The 13,540-nt window shown below is 45.5% G+C and overlaps 1 protein-coding gene across 2 annotated transcripts in view; it reads right to left on the bottom strand.

Annotated features, from left to right (window-relative positions):
• Window positions 1-13,540, bottom strand: part of LOC139535643 (prickle-like protein 2) — a 112,372-nt gene that overhangs the window by 54,322 nt on the left and 44,510 nt on the right. Inside the window, exon 1 of one of the 2 annotated variants that reach the window (XM_071335257.1) lies at window positions 4,910-5,270. The exons of the other annotated variant lie outside the window; for it this stretch is intronic. The gene's annotated coding sequence lies outside the window, so the exon portion shown is untranslated. Of the gene's footprint in view, window positions 1-4,909; window positions 5,271-13,540 lie in introns of those variants that run through there. 2 annotated transcript variants of the gene reach the window in all.

Genomic DNA, 13,540 nt, shown 5'->3' with positions numbered 1-13,540 from the left:
TTGAGCAGGGGGACCTTGCGTGCGCTGCAGGATTTTAATCCATGACGGCGTAGTGTGTTACTAATGGTTTTCTTTGAGACTGTGGTCCCAGCTCTCTTCAGGTCATTGACCAGGTCCTGCCGTGTAGTTCTGGGCTGATCCCTCACCTTCCTCATGATCATTGATGCCCCACGAGGTGAGATCTTGCATGGAGCCCCAGACTGAGGGTGATTGACCGTCATCTTGAACTTCTTCCATTTTCTAATAATTGCGCCAACAGTTGTCGCCTTCTCACCAAGCTGCTTGCCTATTGTCCTGTAGCCCATCCCAGCCTTGTGCAGGTCTACAATTGTATCCCTGATGTCCTTACACAGCTCTCTGGTCTTGGCCATTGTGGAGAGGTTGGAGTCTGTTTGATTGAGTGTGTGGACAGGTGTCTTTTATACAGGTAACGAGTTCAAACAGGTGCAGTTAATACAGGTAATGAGTGGAGAACAAGAGGGCTTCTTAAAGAAAAACGAACAGGTCTGTCAGAGCCGGAATTCTTACTGGTTGGTAGGTGATCAAATACTTATGGCATGCAATAAAATGCAAATTAATTACTTAAAAATCATACAATGTGATTTTCTGGATTTTTATTTTAGATTCCGTCTCTCACAGTTGAAGTGTACCTATGATAAAAATTACAGACCTCTACATGCTTTGTAAGTAGGAAAACCTGCAAAATCGGCAGTGTATCAAATACTTGTTCTCCCCACTGTACATACCAGTGAGATATACATACCAGTGAGATATACATACCAGTGAGATATACATACCAGTGAGATATACATACCAGTGAGATATACATGCTGGAGCACGTGCTACGGGTGGGTGTTGTTATGGTGACCAGTGAGCTGAGATAAGGCGGAGCTTTAACTAGCAAAGACTTATAGATGACCTGGAGCCAGTGGGTCTGGCGACGAATATGTAGCGAGGGCCAGCTGACGAGAGCATACAGGTCGCAGTGTTGGGTGGTATATGAGGCTTGGTGACAAAACGGATAGCACTGTGATAGCAAACTGGATGCAGTTTGCTGAGTAGAGCGTTGGAGGCTATTTTGTAAATGACGCCAAAATCGAGCATCGGTAGGATAGTCAGTTTTACGAGGGTATGTTTGGCAGCATGAGTGAAGGAGGCTTTGTTGCGAAATAGGAAGCCGATTCTAGATGTCATTTTGGATTGGAGATGTTTAATATGATTCGGGAAGGAGAGTTTACGGTCTAGCCAGACACCTGGGTATTTGTAGTTGTCCACATATTCTAAGTCTGAACCGTCCAGAGTAGCGATGCTAGTCGGGCGGGTGGGTGCGGGCAGTGATCGGTTGAAGAGCATGCATTTAGTTTTACTAGCGTTTAAGAGCAGTTGGAGGCCACAGAATGAGTGTTGTATGGCATTGAAGCTCGTTTGGAGGTTTGTTAACAGTGTCCAAAGAAGGACCAGATGTATACAGAATGGTGTCGTCTGCGTAGAGGTGGATCAAGGACTCACCCGCAGCAAGAGCGACATCGTTGATATATACAGAGAAAAGTCGGCCCGAGAATTGAACCCTGTGGTACCCCCATAGAGACTGCCAGAGGTCCGGACAACAGGCCCTCCAATTTGACACACTGAACTCTGAGAAGTAGTTGTTGAACCAGGCGAGGAAGTCATTTGAGACACCAAGGCTGTTGAGTCGGCCGATAAGAATGCGGTGATTGACAGAGTCGAAAGCCTTGGCCAGGTCGATGAAGACGGCTGCACAGTACTGTCTTTTATCGATGGCGGTTATGATATCGTTTAGTACCTTGAGCGTGGCTGAGGTGTACCCGTGACCAGCTCGGAAACACGATTGCACAGCGGAGAAGGTACGGTGGGATTCGAGATGGTCAGTGATCTGTTTGTTAACTTGGCTTTCGAAGACTTTAGAAAGGCGGGGCAGGATGGATATACTGTAGGTCTGTAACAGTTTGGGTCTAGAGTGTCACCACCTCGGACGATACGAAAGAGAGGTTGAACAGGCTAGTGATAGGGGTTGCAACAATGGCGGTGGATCATTTTAGAAAGAGAGGGTCCAGATTGTTTAGTCCAGCTGATTTGTACGGGTCCAGGTTTTGCAGCTCTTTCAAAAAATCTGCTATCTGGATTTGGGTGAAGGAGAAGCTGGGGAGGCTTGGGCAAGTAGCTGCGGAGGGTGCGGCGCTGTTGGCTGGGGTAGCCAGGCAGAAAGCATGGCCAGCCGTAGAGAAATGCTCATTGAAATTCTCGATTATCATGGATTTATTGGTGGTGACAGTGTTTCCTAGCATCAGTGCAGTGGGAAACTGGGAGGAGGTGCTCTTATTCTCCATGGACTTTACAGTGTCCCAAAACCACGCTTCCCTGTCCCTACCCAGTTACCACGCTTCCCTATCCCTACCCAGTTACCACGCTTCCCTGTCCCTACCCAGTTACCACGCTTCCCTATCCCTACCCAGTTACCACGCTTCCCTATCCCTACCCAGTTACCACGCTTCCCTTTCCAGTTACCACGCTTCCCTATCCCTACCCAGTTACCAAGCTTCCCTATCCCTACCCAGTTACCACGCTTCCCTATCCCTACCCAGTTACCACGCTTCCCTATCTCTACCCAGTTACCAAGCTTCCCTATCCCTACCCAGTTACCAAGCAGCCCTATCCCTACCCAGTTACCACGCTTCCCTATCCCTACCCAGTTACCACGCTTCCATATCCCTACCCAGTTACCAAGCAGCCCTATCCCTACCCAGTTACCACGCTTCCCTATCCCTACCCAGTTACCACGCTTCCCTATCCCTACCCAGTTACCAAGCAGCCCTATCCCTACCCAGTTACCACGCTTCCCTATCCCTACCCAGTTACCATGCTTCCCTATCCCTACCCAGTTACCACGCTTCCCTATCCCTACCCAGTTACCACGCTTCCCTATCCCTACCCAGTTACCATGCTTCCCTATCCCTACCCAGTTACCACGCTTCCCTATCCCTACCCAGTTACCATGCTTCCCTATCCCTACCCAGTTACAAGTTGTAGGCTTACGCTGTGATTTCACCCCAAAGGCAGTCTGCATAGAGCTCACTGAGGGGTTTGGTTGCATATCAACATCACTCATGTCTTTCTTGTTCAAACTCGTCAGTGGACAGTTGACTGGCATTATGTGGTTATGTTGTTATACTAGAACAGGAAGAGCTACAACAGTAAAACAAGCTGAAGATGGATGATTGGCAACATTAAACCAGTGTTAGAGATTACATATGATTAGCGATGAAATCTCCCCACTGGTGTGGCTCGTTGCGAGCTGTGTCCAGGACATTGATCGGTTAACAGCGTTAGAGGAGGAAATGGGGTTGGCAGCAGTAGGGGGGCAAACCACACGCCCACTCACTCTCTAAATAAATGGGCACACTCACTGCCTGGGGATCCACACAACACACCCCATCCATCCAACCTATTGTCTTTCACTCTCCCTCTCTCCTTTCATTTTCTCCTCCTCTGGGCTCAGCAGATCCCTCGCTCCTTACCCTCTCCTCCTGAGAGTATTGTATTGAGAGGAGGCTATTTGTTCTGGGTCTGTGTGGATGGATGCAGGGACAGTCAGCACTAGCCTTCAGTATGTGGTGACTAGTAAAGGTTTAAATGGCTTGTTGGACCTGAAAATGTGATTTATTTTCCAAGATCCCTATTGATATACATGTCATTTTCCCTCCAAAGATGATCTGTTATATTGTGCCTGGTTTAACCACTGGCTCTAAATGTCAACACGGAGGCCATTTTGGGCATGGAGCTGCTTTGGTGCAGGTATAGAGAAACTGTGGCACAGAAAGATAGAGGAGTGTTCAGGAAGCCACAACCTGTTATGTGTCAAACCCTATTCTTTTCCCTACTAGGCCAGGGCCAGCCACTCAGACCCGGGTGCCATAAACAGAGCATGCAGCACGTCTATTGTGGAATGAACCTTGCAATTTATACACACACCCACAATAAAGACAGCAGACCCAGCAGTGAACCGCTCAGATATAAACTGTACTTTAACTTGTCATATCTGACATGATTTTTGACGCGTAACACCCACCAACAGCTTTAGGTATAAATGCCTAGACTCCCCTGATATGCAGAGCCAACTACCCACACACACACACACACCGTGCCCACATTCCTGAGAGACAATAGGCTGTTCCCTGTCCCTGCCGTAGCCCAATATAAGTGGAGTTAAAAATAAAGTGGAAGGCATGTGGCACAGCTGTGAGATGCAGGGAGATGTGTGCTGTCAGTCCACTTAATTCACAACAGCTGAGATGACAGGAGACTGCCTCTACACTGCCTTTTCCCTTCTCTCACTCTCTTTCCTTTTATTTCTCTCTCACTCTTTTGCTCTTTTCTCTCTTCTCAATGTTTCCCTCTTCTCCCCCCCCCCCCCCCCCCCTCTCTTTTTTATCCCCCATCGCTCTCTCTCTAAACATGAAGCCCCCCACTCCCAACATCCTACTTGGCAGGCTCTACAGAGCAGCGCAAAAGAAACGGGAGGACATGGTTCCAAAGATGTTTCAATCACAAAATGTCATAAGCTACCATACTATAGTGTAGCACACAAGAAAGCAGAATCCTACAAATTGTCATGACAAGGCTTATAGACACAGAAATCAATTGAATGTAAATATTCTAAATCGACTTAAAAAACACAAGTTGTGTCAAAACTAGCCTAAAGAAACACAAGGCAGTCAATCACTGAAGCTGAAAGTATTTAATCAAATAGAGAGAAAAAGGCGCTGAAATACTTAATTCATGACAGAAGCTACCAAACTAACATGACTGTATCCAGGCGGAGATCCCATGGCTGTCAGTCAGTCTGTGTGTGAAATGGCATGTTTGCTATGAATATGTAAAAGTTACTCACCACTTCCCCTCCGGCTGGCTGAGCAAGGACTGGGGAACACACGGTCAAACAACAGAGCCTCTCAGAGGATAATCATTGCAGCACCATACCCAGAAGAAAACACTTTCAACGTCTCTGTAATTGAAAAAGTCTGTTCCTTTCTCAGATGACCAGGAGACGAGGGAGAGAGACTGACATGGAGATGATAGCATTGAATGTGTTGCTGAGCTGAAGACTGCAGCTGGTGGCACAACCATATGGATGTGTGAAGTGAGAGAACGAGGCAGAGAGAGAGAGAGAGAGAGAGAAAGAGAGAGAGAGAGAGAGAGAGAGAGAGAGAGAGAGAGAGAGAGAGAGAGAGAGAGAGAAAGAGCTGCCCACCAGAGGAATGTGATAAGGGCTGATCACCAATTTAAGAGCTGAGCAGGCAGCCTCCGTAGCCAGAACTCCCCTAAACACCCCAAACACTTAACCACACCCCTTATCTCCCATAAAGGTGTGAGTAACCAGCTCTAAGCCTATCACAGCTTAGCAACTAGACCCTGATTAGATTCATTAGGGTGTCCAGTTAGCTTGGAGGTTAGTTAGAGCACCAAAGTGAAGAGCAAGGGAAAAGAGGAATCATGAACATGATGTGAAATCTAAATGGACAACAATAGAAGATTAACTTCAAGTTGGACTGTGGTATGTCAGTCTTTTACAGTCTATCCTCCGCCTACTGAAACACTGGAAAAGCAAGCAGTGTAGAGAAACAGGGTACCGCGACTGCCGGCATCCTTTCACTGTAGTCTCTCTCGACTTCCAAACATCCCCCTGAACTGCACTGTACTGGATGGAAACATCTGCTATAGTACTTTCTGTAGAGCCAGATCCGATGTGATGTGCAGCTAGTAGTTGTCCACTGATTTACCTGCAGAGAGTTACAGACATATAAATCAATACAGATGGAGTGTGGCCTCAACTCACCATAGGCTTCTCCGAGCCAAACCTAAACCTCTTCTCTCTCCAAACTGCCCCCTCTTCAGTCACCCCCGCTCCCCATGCCAATCACATCCCCATAAATAGAGGATACAGGACCTGTAGGGCGTGTGAGTACAGGCTAGAGCAGAGCCATCTATCACCAGAGAGCCAGAGGGAGGTTTCTGGACCCGTCAGCAGTGGGTAGAATATGATCTGTCGTACAGCAGCGCTCTACACTGTACAACTACTGTTCCACAGGCAGCAGGACACTGATTCATTCCCATAAATCCATATGGATTCCTGTGGTGGAAGACAACAAGGAATCACGCCAGGAGAGCAACACATCATTATACATGACAATGAGTGCCAGTGTTCTCTTTCTGACCATCCCGTGCACGCACACGCACACACAGAGAGCACAATGCCATGTTGAACAGCCATAAACATTCTCCAGTGGCACGTGTATCCCTCCTAACATTAGCCCAGTAGCAGGCACTGAGCCACACTCACCCTGAAGAATGTCTCAGATGTTGCTACTTCTTGCTACTATGGAGAGCCGCCTCCTAAAGTGGATAATAATTTATGTATGATACAGAGGAATAGCTAATGCCCAAAACATGTTGAGATCACTAGTAAAGAATACATTTGGAAAAACACTGAAAGATGTGTTGATGTCTTAACCGATGTTCATATTGAAAAGTCTAAAGATGTGGATGATACTGTACGTGGTCATGTAGAGGAAAGCCCTCTGATAGGCGAAGTGGAAGTTTCACCATATTGCTTATACCAATCAAATCCTGTCAGATCTCCACGGGTGCATAAGGCGTAGGGTTTAGAGGTCCTTTGGATTGGGTCAGTGTGACTCTCCCCTACTCCACCCCATCCCTCCACCCCCCGGCCTACGGGGAGGTTAACTAGTCTGCCCCCCAGGACTAAATGAAGTGATCAATCAATCCCACAGTCCCACTGAGAGAGGGGAACCTGGGCCAACAGCACACACAGAGAGTGACAGAGGTGGCAAGCTAACTACCTGAATGAAAGGTGAGTATGTGTTTATCACAACCAGTTCTGAGCTGCTCCTCTCTCCAATCAGGAACCATCTCCCTTATAAGGACACTTAAAAAAAGACATGACTATTTATTATAACATTCAAAAATAAAAAGCATGGTACAGTGTAATGAAAGTGAATCACATTTCACAGGCTACTAATCAAGAGTCTTTGAAATAAACAGACATAATGCTGCTTTGGCAACTTGGCAAAGGTCATCAATGGTGACAGAGGAAATGTAGAACTGGTACAGGATGGTTAGTTGCCTACATATCTGAATAAATCTTCTCAGCAAGAGAGACTGTCAAGTAATCTCTCCATTCCACACAGTATTGTGGAAGTGGTGTTGGAGGGCCAGTAGGAGGCACTCTTTCCTCTGGTCTAAACAAAGATCCCAATGCCCCAGGGCAGTGATTGGGGACACTGCTCTGTGTAGGGTGCTGTCTTTCGGATGGGACGTTAAAACGGGTGTCCTGACTCTCTGAGGTCATTAAAGATCCCATGGCACTTATCGTAAGAGTAGGGGTGTTAACCCCGGTGTCCTGGCTAAATTCCCAATCTGGCCCTCAACCATCACGGTCACCTAATTAATCCCCAGTTTACAATTGGCTCATTCATCCCCCTCCTCTCCCCTGTAACTATTCCCCAGGTCGTTGCTGCAAATGAGAACGTGTTCTCAGTCAACTTACCTGGTAAAATAACGGTAAAATAAAATAAAAAAAAATTGTGTCACGGAGAAAATTGTCTTATACACATAATAGAGTCATCTTGATCAAAACCGCGGCATCTGTCTCTCGCTGGAAATCTGCTTTCTTCTCTGACTCTGAAGCCATTAGAGGGACGGCTGGCAGGCAGAGTGAGGAAGAAAGGAATCCTGATTTAGTGAGAAAAAAATCTTTCATCTGACATGGTACTTCTCAATAGAGTATCAAAAGAACCCCAATGCTTCAGCCAATGAGCATGAGTCTAGACAGAGCCTGTAGTAGAGTATTAGGAGGACTCATATAGAGCAGCATCCTGTCTGAGAGTAGTATCCTGATGCAGAGCCCAACCACAACAACAAGGGTGGAGCTGAGGATGGGAGCTCTGATCCAGGCTATCCACACTGGGCATAACACTGGGTTTATTATGAAATGGGTAAGGGGGATACCTAGTCAGTTGTACGACAATGCCTTCAACTGAAATGTGTCTTCCGCATTTAACCCAACCCCTCTGAATCAGAGAGGTGCGGGGGGCTGCCTTAAATCGACATCCACGTCTTCGTCGCCCGGGGAACAGTGGGTTAACTGCCTTGCTCAGGGGCAGAACAACAGATCTTTTACCTTGTCAGCTCGGGCACTGACGGTCAACTCACTGGTACATTGCCATGCCTAGGTTTCCCCTTTCAGACCCCAGATGGGAGGATAGGCTTGCTTAGACCACAGGCTGACCATCAGCAAATATGAGGAGAGAGAGAAAGAGAGAGGGGGAGGTGAAGAAAGAAGAGGAGAAAGAGTTGGGAAAGAGAGAGAGACCACTCCCCTAATCTCTGCACTGGCCTGGCAGCAAGCCTTTTGGCAGGCCCTCTGGTATCCATTGCGTCTGGGTAATACTGGGGGTGGAAAGGGGGGGATCCAAAATGACAGATGAGGAGAGAGCAAGGTTAAACCAACACTGAAACTTTGGAACAAGTTTCATGCAATACACACAGAGTGATAGAGAGAGAGAGTGGCAGAAAGAGAAAGTGCAACAGATAGACAGAAACAGAGATAGAGAAAAGAGAGAGAAACAAAGTCAAAGTCTTCTCATGCTTTGTTGATTTCAAAAAATGGCACGAGGGCCTGCTATACAAATTAATGGAAAGTGGTGTTGGTGGAAAATATACAACATTATAAAATCCATGAATACAAACAACAAATGTGTGGTTAAAATAGGCAAAAAATACAGACATTTCTTTCCACAGGGCCGGGGGGTGAGACAGGGATGCAGCTTAAGCCCCACCCTCTTAAACATACAAATCAACGAATTGTCAAGGGGACTAAAACGGTCTGCAGAACCCGGCCTCACCCTACTAGAGGGCCTAGAGCAGCACCTAGAACTTCTTCACAGATTCTGTCAGACCTGGGCCTTGACAGTACAAACTAATGGCATCTCAAAAAAGGTCCAGTTGCCAGGACCACAAATACAAATTCCATCTAGACACTGTTGCCGTAGAGCACACAAAAAACTAAACATCAGCGCCACAGGTAACTTACCTCGTAGCACTCACTTCTGTCATCATGTAGTGCTTTTAGAGACTAGTCAAGGATCATATCACCTCTTCCTTACCTGACACCCTATACCCACTTCCATTTGCTTACCGCCCCAATAGATCCACAGACGATGCAATCACCATCACACTGCACACTGCCCTATCCCATCTGGACAAGAGGAATACCTATGTAACACTGTTCATTGACTATAGCTCAGCATTCAACACTATTGTACCCTCCAAGCTCATCATTAAGCTTGAGGCCCTGCGGCTGAACTCCGCCCTGTGCAACTGGGTCCTGGAATTCCTGACGGGCCGCCCCCAAGTGGTGAATGTAGGAAACAACACCTCCACTTCGCTGATCATCAACACTGGGGCCCCAAAAGGATGTGTGCTCAGCCCCCTCCTGTACTCCCTGTTCACCCATGACTGCGTTGCCACGCACGCCTCCAACTCAATTATCAAGTTTGCAGATGACACAACAGTAGTAGGCCTGACTGCCAACAATGACGAGACAGCCTACAGGGAGGAAGTGAGGGCCCTGGGAGTGTGGTGCCAGGAAAATAACCTCTCACACAACAATAACAAAACAAAAGAGATGATCGTGGACTTCAGGAAACAGCAGAGGGTGCACCCCCCTATCTACATCGATGGGACCGCAGTGGAGAAGGTGTAAAGCTTCAAGTTCCTCGGCGTACACATCACTGACAAACTGAAATGGTCCACCCACACAGACAGTGTGGTGAAGAAGGCGCAATAGCGCCACTTCAACCTCAGGAGGCTGAAGAAATTTGGCTTAGCACCTAAAACCCTCACAAACTTTTACAGATGCACAATTGAGAGCATCCTGTCGGGCTGTATCACCACCTGGTACGGAAACTGCACTGCCCGCAACTGCAGGGCTCTCTTAAAGGTGGTGTGGTCTGCCCAACAATTCACCAGGGGCAGTCTACCTGCCCTCCATGACACCTACAGCACCCAATGTCACAGGAAGGCCAAAAAGATAATCAAGGATAAGAACCACCCAAGCCACTGCCTGTTCACCCTGCTATCATCCAGAAGGCGAGGTCAGTACAGGTACAAAGCTGGGACCGAGAGATGGAAAAATAGATTCTATCTCAAGGCCATCAGACTAAGGATAAATTTTCGCCTAAAATGACACCCAAATCTAGCTGTCTGCAGTTCAGGACCTGAAGCAAGGATATGCATATTATTGATACCATTTGAAAGGAAACACTTTGACGTTTGTGGAAATGTGAAGCTATAGAAAACTAATGTCATATTGTTTTATATTTTGTAATGTCATTAATACTGGTATAAAAGAAATACTGTAGCTTGAAAAGTATTTACACTACAGGTATGAAGTCTCCATCTTTTACATTGTGCATATAATATGACAAATTATTCGTATTTTGTTAAGATAGGAATGTGATTTTAGGAGGTATGAGAGAATCTACAGTTGAAGTCGGAAGTTTACCTACACTTAGGTTGGAGTCATTAAAACTAGTTTTTCAACCACTCATCAAAATTCTTGTTAACAAACTATAGTTTTGGCAAGTCGGTTAGGACATCTACTTTGTGCATGACACAATACATTTTTCCAACAATTGTTTACAGACAGATTATTTCACTTATAATTCACTGTATCACAATTCCAGTGGGTCAGAAGTTAACATACACAAAAGTTGACTGTGCCTTTAAACAGCTTGGAAAATGTCATGGCGTTAGAAGCTTCTGATAGGCTAATTGACATAAATTGAGTCAATTGGGGGTGTACCTGTGGATGTATTTCAAGGCCTACCTTCAAACTCAGTGCCTCTTTGCTTGACATCATGGGTAAATCAAAAGGAATCAGCCAAGACCTCAGAAAATAAATTGTAGACCTCCACAAGTCTGGTTCATCCTTGGGAGTAATTTCCAAACGCCTGGAGGTACCATGTTCATCTGTACAAACAATAGTACACAAGTATAAACACCATGGGACCACTCAGCCATCATAGCGCTCAGGAAGGAGACACGTTCTGTCTCCTAGAGATGAACGTACTTTGGTGCGAAAAGTGCAAATCAATCCCAGAACAGCAGCAAAGGACCTTGTGAAGATGCTGGAGGAAACAGGTACAAAAGTATCTATATCCACAGTAAAACGAGTCATATATCGACATAACCTGAAAGGCTGCTCAGCAAGGAAGAAGCCACTGCTCCAAAACCGCCATAAAAAAGCCAGACTACGGTTTGCAACTGCACATGGGGACAAAGATCGTACTTTTTGGAGAAATGTCCTCTGGTCTGATGAAACAAAAATAGAACTGTTTGGCCGTAATGACCATGTTATGTTTGGAGGAAAAAGGGGGAGGCTTACAAGCTGAAGAACACCATCCCAACCGTGAAGCACGGGGTTGGCAGCATCATGTTCTGGGGCTGCTTTGCTACAGGAGGGACTGGTGCACTTCACAAAATAGATGGCATCATGAGGAGGTACAATTATGTGGATATATTGAAGCAACATCTCAAGACATCAATCAGGGAGTTAAAGCTTGGGTCTTCCAAATGGACAATGACCCCAAGCATGCTTCAATAGTTGTGGCAAAATGGCTTAAGGACAACAAAGTCAAGGTATGGAGTGGCCATCACAAAGCCCTGACCTCAATCCTATAGAAAATGTGTGGGCAGAACTGAAAAAGCGTGTGCAAGCAAGGAGACCTACAAACCTGACTCAGTTACACCAGCTCTGACAGGAGGAATGGGCCAAAATTAACCCAACTTATTGTGGGAAGCTTGTGGAAGGCTACCCGAAACATTTTACCCAAGTTAAACTATTTAAAGGCAATGCTACCAAATATTAATTGAGTGTATGTAAACTTCTAACCCACTGGGAATGTGATGAAAGAAATAAAAGCGGAAATAAATCATTGTCTCTACTATTATTCTGTCATTTTACATTCTTAAAATAAAGTGGTGATCCTAACTGACCTAAGACATGGCATTTTTACTAGGATTAAATGTCAGGAATTGTGAAAAGTTTAGTTGAAAAGTATTTGGCTAAGGTGTATGTAAACTTCCGACTTCAACTGTATCTCCTATAACCTGTGTATAAGTAAGTAGCCATGCCCTGAGTGAGGTCGGAGAGCGTGTCAGACTGATGGAACAATCCCCTTTTGACGAGAGTGCATAAAAACCATTGCCAACAAAATTAACATTAGACCAGGAAACGTGAAGCGGTAGCTACATGTTTAATAAAATGGTTGGAACTTTGAACCTCAACACGAGGTGAAGAAATAAACTCGCATTCTTTTAGACCAGAGAGACGGCGAGCTGCAGCTCATGTCCATTGTGGTCCAAATCCTGAATAATCAACGAGGTGTAGGCGAGAAGCTCACCTCCCAGACAATCACTGAGACAGCTGATTAGCTGTCTTGAGTCAGATATCAAGGAAAGTGAATCTAAGAGGGACCATCCTACTACACTTCAAACCATCCCATCCTACTCTCAAATCACCGTATTCTCCAACTATCATCACCAATGGGAACCGTCGACACGGCTGGCTAGCTATCTTCCAGAGTGAACATCTCGCTCTCCCTCTGCACTCTTCATTCGTTGTAACAATCTGTCATATTTTAGTCAGTCCACTAGGGACATGTGTCTCATGTAAAGGGTGTATGTTTATTCTGTGTTATTATTTAGTTAGCTAGTAAATAAATAATTAAACCAATTTGTGTAGTACTGAATTGTGAGTAAGGCTGTTTTTTTTGCAGATGCATGAGGTTACGACTGTTCAGAATGATGATATGATAAGAGTGACTGTTTATCGATGTAATAGATATATACCTTATAGAGTTTAATCCGTGAGATGGTAACTCTTTAAACAACCTCTTCCGTGGTGCCCCAAATTCCTAACGAGTTACTTGTTACATAATTCATTTAATTTGGGTAGCAATTAAACATAGTTAGTGGATTAAATAAATAACAGTTATCAGATTAATGAAAGTAAAGTCACGACATGTATCAAGGATTAAACCTCTATCTCACAGCCCTCTGTCTCATCTTCTGTGATTTGAACTGTCTGCATATGGGTCTTATCCTGAGTTCTGATAATGTCTCTATTCTTTTGGAACTTTTGTAAGTGTAATGTATTTCACTTTTGTTTATTATCTATTTCACTTGCTTTGGCAATGTAAACATGTGTTTCGCATGCCAATAAAGCCCTTTAAATTGAAATTGATTTGAGAGAGGAGAGAGAGGAAAGGGGGGGAAAGAAGAGAGGAAAGAGGAGGAAAGAGAGAGGAGATAGAGAGAGGAAAGAGAGAGCGACAGAGAAAGACATATCTACAGTATGACTGCAGTACAAAGTTAGCAGAGGTCAGGGGCCAGGGTCGGCAGAGAGGAGACAGATTTGTCTCTGACAGCTCTTTTTCGA

This window comes from Salvelinus alpinus, chromosome 12 (genome assembly GCF_045679555.1).
Source record: "Salvelinus alpinus chromosome 12, SLU_Salpinus.1, whole genome shotgun sequence".
In the NCBI taxonomy this organism is placed as follows: Eukaryota; Metazoa; Chordata; class Actinopteri; order Salmoniformes; family Salmonidae; genus Salvelinus; species Salvelinus alpinus.
The sequence above is the reverse complement of the archived record's forward strand: the minus strand, read 5'-3'. Positions and strand labels throughout refer to the sequence as shown.